The sequence below is a fragment of the Hibiscus syriacus genome, unplaced genomic scaffold (genome assembly GCF_006381635.1).
Source record: "Hibiscus syriacus cultivar Baekdansim isolate YM2019G1 unplaced genomic scaffold, ASM638163v2 tig00110264_pilon, whole genome shotgun sequence".
Classification (NCBI taxonomy): domain Eukaryota; kingdom Viridiplantae; phylum Streptophyta; class Magnoliopsida; order Malvales; family Malvaceae; genus Hibiscus; species Hibiscus syriacus.
The window spans coordinates 1,845,966-1,855,693 of record NW_024062653.1 but is presented as its reverse complement, the minus strand read 5'-3'; positions in this window follow the sequence as shown (position 1 = coordinate 1,855,693).

Below are 9,728 nucleotides of genomic sequence, written 5' to 3'. Positions count from 1 at the left end.
CACGGGAGAGACCTAAGGGCATAATGCGAAATCCTATCAATTTGTTCCGATTTAGTCCAATCGAAAATCAAAATTAATCGAACCTAAAATAGATTTTGTTGGTAATGTTAAAAAACATTATCCCACAATAAGTGAGAAGTACCACAGGTTTATGTATTTATAGTGTTCATTCTTCATTCTTTTGTTGAGTGATAGAGAACAAAGAGCAATCTCACACGCCATTACCGTCCGTCCATCTCGTCTCCCTTTGACATGTCCATGAGAATATTATCTTTTTGGAATTTAAACTATAAACCTGGACTGATTTGAGGTCAGATTCATTGGTTTATGACAGTTTCAAGGACAATCCGCCTAAAGCAGTGATTACACACATCGGGCCGAATTTATTTCTAAAGTAGTGGTTTTAACCACGACAAGGTTTCAGTTGTTCATTTTTTAATATTTTTATATTGTCATGTCAGTGCTAATATCTCATTTTGCACTCTATATTTCCAAACAGATTTATTATTAAGAAAAACAAAAAGTTGAACTGAATATAGAATGAGTTGCAAAATTAAATTTGCAGGAAACAATGCATGGAAACCACCCACTATAAGAACCCTAAACGAAGAGTAGGGTTTAATAAAATTTATGGTTTTCCGTATAGAGAAAGGCTAAGAGTGAGTCAATACGATGCAAACGCAATGACTCGTCAGCGCAATTTCTGGGTTTTTCTTCTTCTTCTTTCGAGCTATCATTTCAATGCTTTGCTGTCGAAGAAAACATGTAGATTAGGGTTAGGGTTTTATATTGCAGAGGGTACGTACTACATGCAAAAAAGCAAGGATTTTTTAATTTAATGCAAATTCATTTTTAGTTTTCGTTTTCCCTGCTTTTTTGGTGTCCCATAGATTCATTGCTTAACATTTCGGATTTTGATGTGACGTATTTGTAGTATATAGGAGTTGTGCGTTTGAAATCATGGCATGTATTAAACAAATTTGATAAAATTTAAACTCAAAAATCAAAATCATTAGATTATTCTAGCTTAATCAATATTCGGAATGCGAGATTTTAAAAATATAATATGGTTATATATTTGATAGAAGAGTTTTATCGTCGTTGTGATCTTATCCGAATCGATATAATTAATTTTTTATGAGATATAAGATAAAAAGAAAAGAATACGCCAATTTTAAAGATATGTAGATGGGTGAGCATTCATGTTTGAATTTTGAAGAAGATAATATTAAAGGGATAACCATAAACTCTAAACATGAAACGTAAACCAGGCATGCAGAGATGAAATTGAAAATCTATTTAAAAGGTGACTAGAACTGGCCAAAGTGTAATTTTATCATTGTAGTAATTTATACTTTTAGGAATCTTGAAGGGACTAAAAGAAGAAAATCTCATTTAGGAGGCCAAGACTAATGCCTGCGGACATGAAAGATTACAAAATGGTAAAATATTTTTAGTCCGTTTATTATGCTAAAATATGGAATAATTTATCTACTTTAATTTTATTGAATTTAGTCCTTTTGTTTTTATAATATTATTAACAGGTTCACATTAATAATACTCATTGTTGTTGTTAAAATAATAATTGTAGATACTCATTTTCGTCTAATTTTTTATTTTATTATATATATATATATTATATAGTTTGCAAACGGTTTTTGAAAATACGTATATAATATATAGTTTTTAAAAATATTTTAGAAAATATATATAACATATAGTTTTTAAAATCATTTTGAAAACTTATATAATATATAGTTTTTTAAAGCATTTTTGAAAACTTACATAATATATAGTTTTTGAAAACATTTTTGGTCATTTTTAAAACATTTTTGAAAATTATATAGTTTTTAAAAACATTTTTGAAAATTATATAGTTTTTTAAAAAACATTTTTGAAATTTTATATAATATATAGTTTTTAAAAGAAACATTTTTAAAAATTTATATTATATAGTTTTTTAAAAAATACTTTTTATATTTATTTATTATTATTATTATTTTTTATCATTACTAATTTTTATTTTTTCGTTTCAGGTCCACTGGGTCCAATAGCAGTCCAAAGGGTCTTGGAGTCTGAACCAGGCCAGCAAAGTTAGGGTTTTCCAGTAAGGTTCCATAGCGCCGCAGGGTCAAGGAGGTCAAAAGTCACGCGAAACAGACGGCCAAGGGGTCTGGCCGAGATTTTCGGCCAAGGGAATCGGGACAGACCCATCCCGAAATCCATGTCTAACGATGGGTTTTTGTTACCGTGTTAATCAGAACGAACGTGCACCGGTTGTGGGTATAAATACCTCACCACCCATCATCGAGAAGGGCAATCACATAACAGGGAGAACAAGCCACCATTTACACCGAATAAAACAACATCACAACCAGAGATCAATGAACCAACGAGAGTAGAAACAGCAAACCAAACAGCCAGCAAATCAAAACCACAAAGAACCAAAATACAACAGTACCAACACAATAAACATCGAACCCATCCCAACAAAAAACATAGACCATTCACATCGAAACCTAAGCCAACAACGGGAACCACAACATAATACCAAGCACCAAATACCACTAAATAACCAAGCAAACAAAAGGCAAACAGAAAGCTAACGGTCGTCGACGAACAAGGTTAAGAGCTGAGAGGTTTCTTTTAGATCTACTCTGGTGGGGGTGATTTTAGGGCAATCGGGTAATAGATTAGGGTTCACGATGTTGAGGGGGTCATTTTGGTAGGCTCGGACTTTTTTCGGCCGACGGAGGTGGCGGCCGGAGCACTGTTGGAGAAAGCGGCCAGAGCGGCTGTTGGAGCAGTAGGGGCCACCGTAATCGTGGTCGGATATCACCTGGGTGAGAGCACCTTGAGAGAACTGAGAGGCTTGGTTTTTTAGAGGGGGAGGGAAATCAATTTTTCAGGGTTATCCTGGATTATATAGCAACATGGTGGATCGACCCGTGAGCAGCCCGACCCGACTTCAGGATCCGCGCGTTTTTGCACTAAAAAGGGTAAACTACATCATGGGTCCTCCTCGGTTGTAGATCTGATAGATTAATCCCTAATTTATTTTAAATTGTACTCCCAAGTTATTATTCTTTCAATTTAGTACTCTTATTTGTTTTTATTTTTTATTTATATATTATTTTTTTATTTATTTTATTATTATTTTCCTTATTTCCTTTACATTTATTATTTCATTTTATTCATTTTTTTATTTTAAGTTTTTATTTATTTATTTATTATTTTTTTATCTAATATTTTTATCTTTTAAGGGTCTTCGTTTAAATCGATCAAATGTAATTAATTCGAGTTGATTTTCTTAAATTTTAATTTTAATTTTAATTTTTTCACAATTAAAGACAACCGACAAATTAATTGGTGCCGAAAGGGTGGTTCAATGGTGCTAATCCTTCCTTGATCATAACCGACTCCCGAACCCGACATATTTTTGGTAAAATGCATATCAGGTAAGATGGTGTTCGATCAACCTAAATATTTTTTTAAATGATCAGTGGCGACTCCTAATCCATTTTTCAAGTCGAAGCCCAATTCCGAGCCCAACTGAAAGGTGGCCACGATAGGTTGGCGACTCAGTTGGGGAAAGGTAAATGAGTCAGACTATAATTAATTTTCGGTTGTCTTTTTATGCGAAAATACAAATTTAAAATTTAATTTATTTATTCGATTTCAGTTATTTACCTTTGATTATTTTCCAAATAAATAGTTGTAATGATATTTTTTTTCAATAGTTTCAGATTTTTGAAAAGTTTTCTATCTCTGGCTCTATACCCGAGCTCCGAATCCTTTTTAAGTGGGGGTGAAAGCGACGCTTTCGTGAGAATTTATTCTCTGCACCCTATCAAGTAGCCTTCGGGATGCATATACCTTATGTCTTCGTGTGAATTTATTCACCGCACAGATATAAGAGAATGTATCATCTCGAGTTTAACTTAGTCCACATAAGCTTGTAATGGGCTTAGGACTAAGGGTCTGGCAAGCCCAATGGGGCACCAGCAAGGAGGACTCGGATACATTTTTAGAACCTAAACCGGGAGAGTACAGGGAATTAGAGCTCACCCCAAAACCTCATTCCAAACCCTAGGTTACTTTGTTTCTTGCTTTACTTTTTGTTCAAAGCATGCGAAGTAGCAAATATGCGGTTAGGATTTGTTTGAAATTAGCATGCGGGATAGAGATCATGTCCGGGTAGGAATAATAAGCATGTGGGATAGAGATCATGTCCATGTAGGAATAATAAGCATGTGGGGTAGATATCATGTGGGGTAGGACTTTTATCTTCATGATTGTTTTTTTTTCACCTCATTAACTTTTTCATTTTTGTTCACTTTTATGTTATTTTCATCTTTTGCATCATTCATTCAAAAGAGGTGTTGATCCACTAAAAATGTGCTCATTAAACATAAATAATTCGATAAAGGGGTTATAATACAAAGAGATGAAAAGCTCAGAAGTCCAGTTATGGTCAGAAAAGACTCAGAATGGACCAGGTTTACACCAAGCACGTCAAAAGTTACAGGGGCAAGATAAGAAGAAGGTTACTGACCCAGAGAGTCCTTTCAAAGACTACGAGAACAAGATGGTGAAACCCTAACTAAGCTAGAGACCATTATTGACGAATTCAAGAAACAAGCAGATAAACTTCGGATAATTCCTATCGATGGGGGACTTCAATGGCGCTTTCATTAAGGGAGCTGACTCAACAGAAAGTGAAAACCGAATATACAGTCCTTCGAGACTTTTTTAGGGCAAGCAGCTTGTCACTTGCACAATTTAGCCAGAGAAGCCAGAATGGTTTGACAAGATATTCAACCGGTGACAAAAAAAGACGGAAGACGAATTAACCTGTCAGAGGCTGTTCGGGATCTATACTATCAAAATGTTTTTGTCTCTTCAGATGTAACACTTTTGTCCCCAATAAGGATTATTTATAATAATAGGCATATTTTTTGGATCAATGCCTCGAACATTTCATGTATCATGCATTCTTGCATACTTCGCATGATTTTTCTTTTTTTCATTGCATTCACATAAACTAACGAAAGATGTCTCATCAAAAGGGAACACATACTGGATACACCACCTCAAGTGTTGGACACACCCCATCCGTATAATACCCGTTTGAAAAAGAAGAAGATGGAAACCATAATTACTCAGATTGAAGAGAACATATTGAAGCTCCAGAGAGAGTTAAAAGATAAGATAAATCAGAGTAGTTTGAGTACTCTGGATACAATCATGAAAAGCCAAAAGTTCTTGGTCGATCAAATTGTGGCCAAGCTATCTGGTTTACATCAAGCGAGTGCACCTAGGGCAGGTTCACCGGAAGGGGTAGCTAAGCCTCCTACCCCGTAAGTGGTTATCACACCTGGAATCTTACCCGAACTTCAAGGGGACATATTTGTTGCAAAAGTGAAGACACCATCTGCTGCAAAGATACATACTACTGTATTCAACCCCGAGAACAATCCAGGTTATTACCATATACCGAAGTTGGACGATGAAGACAAAACAAAGAAGATGGAGGAGAAAATCAAGCAGTTGGAGGAGCAAATGAAGGTAGTTAAAGGAGATCATAACTACCATAGAGTCGATGTCGCGGAAATCAGTATAGTCCCGGACTTGGTTCTTTCTCCGAATTTCAAGTCCCCAGAATTCAAGAAGTTTGACGAAAATAACTGCCCATCCGCTCACATCACCATGTTCTGCCAAAAGATGACAGAATATGAAGGAAACAACCAACTCCTGATCCACTGCTTCTAGGAGAGTCTGTCGAGCTCAGCCATCCGGTGGTATAACCAGTTAAGCCGATCCCATATCAAGACTTGGAAGGACCTGACCAAGTCATTTCTGGAACATTACAAGCATGTCAATGACATAAGGCCAGATCGAGTTATGCTACAAAGGATGGAAAAGAAGGATAACGAGAGTTTCAGGTAATACGCACAAAAATGGAGGGATTTGGTTGTACAAGTTCACCCATCCTTGGATGAGAAAGAAATAAGGAAACTGTTTGTAGAAACCCTGAAGATACCTTACTTTGGGCACCTGGTAGAAATCGCAACAGGAAGCTTCTCGGACTTAGTTATGGCCGGAGAAATGATCGAGTCGGCCATAAAACAAGGCAAGATAAAAGATAGAGAGGCCAGTAAGAAACCTCATGTAAAATAAGAGGATAGAGAGATTAACAACGTTAACAGCTATCACACTAATAAAGGTGTTATAATCTCCAAACCAAAATCAAATACAACTATACCGTCAGGTACTTCTAAACAAGATTCCAGAGAACCTAAGAGGGAAAGGGAACATTTCGACCCTATTCCCATGACCTACAAAGAGTTTTACCAGCAACTGCTTGACACCCGCGTAGTGTCACCATATGCGGTAGAACTCGTGAAGCCCCCATACCCCAAGTGGTATGATGAGAATACTCATTGTGAATATCACTGCGGTGTCCCAGGGTACACTTTGAGAACTGTTACGCATTCAAGAGAGTCATATAGAAGATGCGTAACTAGAACTGGATTGACTTCAACAACTTGGGGGCATCCAAATGAGGAAGATCATTTCATCATTTGAGGTATTCTGTTTGAATTTGTTTTTTCATTTTTTTCTCAAGTTTTTGTAAGGACTTTTAAATGAATTTATGTTACTTTAAAGATGTTGAGCAATAATTCTTTGAATATCAACTGAATTAAAAAAAACTCTGTAAATGATTCAGAATTACATATCTTTGACAAGTTAACATGATCAAAAACTGATAAAATAATGACTTTTGACCTTACCCAGAAGATGCACTCAAACATTGTACCCTTCTCTTGCAAATAACCAATTTAGCCTTCTCCCTTCATAAGGCTTGGTATTTAGATGTGCATAGGTGCGGACAACATGGGGCATCATTTGCATATGAAAATTACTATACTTTTTGTTTAAGACGTTCAGTGATGATAATGATCTTCACAGATGGAATAATCGAGTAAACAAATATAGTTTAGGCCGGTTGTCTGGAAATTGAACTCTAAAGAAGAGATTCCTTGACTTTAAAAAACACTTAGACTATAACAGGTGCTTCTTGACAAACTTAAGAAATTGGACCCGTATACCCATATTATAATATTATATATATAAAATAAAGCTTGAGTTGTCCCTCTAAAGCAATTGGTTAAACGCCACGACTTTATGGATAAGATTTAGCTAGCCTGATAAATGTGATTACAATATACAATAAAGCTTGAGTTGTCCCTCTAGAGAAATTGGTTAAACGCCTCGACTTTATGGATAATATTCAACTAGCCTGATAAAGGTGATTATAATACAATGATATTAAGTTATCCCTCTAGAGCAATTGGTTAAATGCCCTGACTTTATGGATTCAGCTAGCCAGACAATGGCTAACTAAATAAGAAGTTTCGGTAAAAATGGACTAAGGGAGTTAAGGAACACTTGTTATAGTCAAATTCACACAAGCACTCAAGAATTTCATTTTTAGACTGATATTTATGCACTACCTTTGTTAGAGGAGCTTACAAAACTTAAACAAATGGAAGATTTCAGAGAACCGAAATAGAAGATCTAGTAATTGATAATGCTAGTTGTGCCATTTTGTCCGCATCAAATTAAAATGCCTAGCAAAAGAAAAAGCATGTTACAATAACCGAAAAATGACATTTTTTTAGGGCTGAAACCTTAGGTCAACCTAAAGCCAACTAATCCACTTGAATATTTGTCAAAGAGCTATAACTCTGAAAGCATTAAAAGAGCTATTAATTCCTTTGATATTATTTGAACTCATGTTTATGATTTGATTTAATTTGATTGTGAGCCTGAACTAAGGGGTAATGTTTTACATAATTCTTCTATTTTCATATCCTTTTTCCCTCCTAAATAAGATAAAGGAAAAGACATTTTCAAACAGGACATTCTCAATTGTGAAAGGCTGTAACCCAAGAAGAAAATGAGGCATGATCAATTCCAAGGATCAAGATCGGCAAACAAAGCACGAGACTCCGTCCAAGGCTAATTCATATTGCATGCATCTTAGACATACTTAAGAGCATTACATTTATCATTTTTCACATGTATAATTTTTTGCAGCTTTCAGATTCAAGTTTTGACTTCACGACGAAAGATACTCTATTCAAAAGCTCATTTAAAGATCGATGGTAGTCACTTGACTCAGCATTGAGAAGCTACACCTCAACCGGCTTGACATATCTATAGATCTCAGAATCAATTTCAGATGGGTTCGAGAGCCAATTTAGAACGAATCCAGATTAGCTTAACTCAATAATGAGTAGCAGATTTCCACTTAACATTTTCAAGCCAAATTTCAATTCCACGATGGAAGATTCCGGCTGACAGAATTTATCAATGGGCTCTCCCGTGAAGGGGAGTCATCCAAAAATCATATTACTTGGTTTAGACCCGCTTAAAGGAACCACCCGAAGAATTATGATCGGCTTAGACCCGTGAAGGGAAGTCATTTTTTAAGAAACTATTGACAGCATAACTCAAGGCTAGAAGGGTTATCTTCCACCAAAAGACCTTCGAGTTCAACTACGCTCAGCTCCAAGGCACGCCATTTGCAACATAGCTTAAGTCAATAAGGGCTATCTGCTAACCAAAGACCTTCGAGTTCGATTACACTCAACTTTGAGGGCACATCATTTGCAGCATAACTCAAGGTTAGAAGGGTTATATGCCAACAAAAACCTTCGAGTTCGACTACGCTCAGCTCATAGGCACATCATTTGCAGCATAGCTTAAGTCGAGAAGTGTTATCTGCCAACTAAAGACCTTCGAGTTCGATTACCCTCAGCTTTGAGGGAACATCATTTGTAGCATAACTCAGGGCTAGAATGGTTATCTGCCAACCAAATACCTTCGAGTTTAATTACACTCAGCTTCGAGGGCACATTATTTGCAGCATAACTCAGAGCTAGAAGGGTTATCTGCCAATAAAGACCTTCGAGTTCGACTACGTTCGGCTCAAAGGCACATCATTTGCAGCATAACTCAAGGTTAGAAGGGTTATCTGCCAACAAAGACCTTCGAGTTCGACTACGCTCAGCTCAAAGGTACATCATTTGTAGCATAGCTTAAGTCGAGAAGGGCTATCTTCCAACCAAACACCTTCGAGTTTGATTACACTCAGCTTCGAGGTCACATCATTTGCAGCATAACTCAAGGCTAGAAGGGTTATCTGCCAACAAAGACCTTTGAGTTCTATTACACTCAGCTTAACGGCACATCATTTACGGTATAACTCAAGGCAAGAAGTGTTATCTACCAAAGACCCTCGAGTTCGATTACACTCAGCCTCGAGGGCATATCATTTGCAGCATAACTCAAGGCTAGAAGGGTTATCTGCCAACCAAAGACCTTCGAGTTCGACTACGCTCAGCTCCAAGGCACATCATTTACACTATAGCTCAAGGCAAGAAGGGTTATCTGTCAACAAATTCGTCGAGTTCAATTTCATTCAGCTCGATGATACATCATTCACACTACTTGTCGGTTGCAGTCGAGGTTTCCAAGTCGAGAAGAAGACATGGGTTAGTCGTGCCTTAGTGACAAGGAACCATTTTCCGACAGCATAGCTTAAGTTGAGAAAAACTATCTGTCAACGAAGACTTTTCGAGTTCGATTTCATTCAGCTCGAAGGTCTATCAACCACATGGTGGAGTCAAAGAATTATTTTCCAGTCGAATGTTTAAACC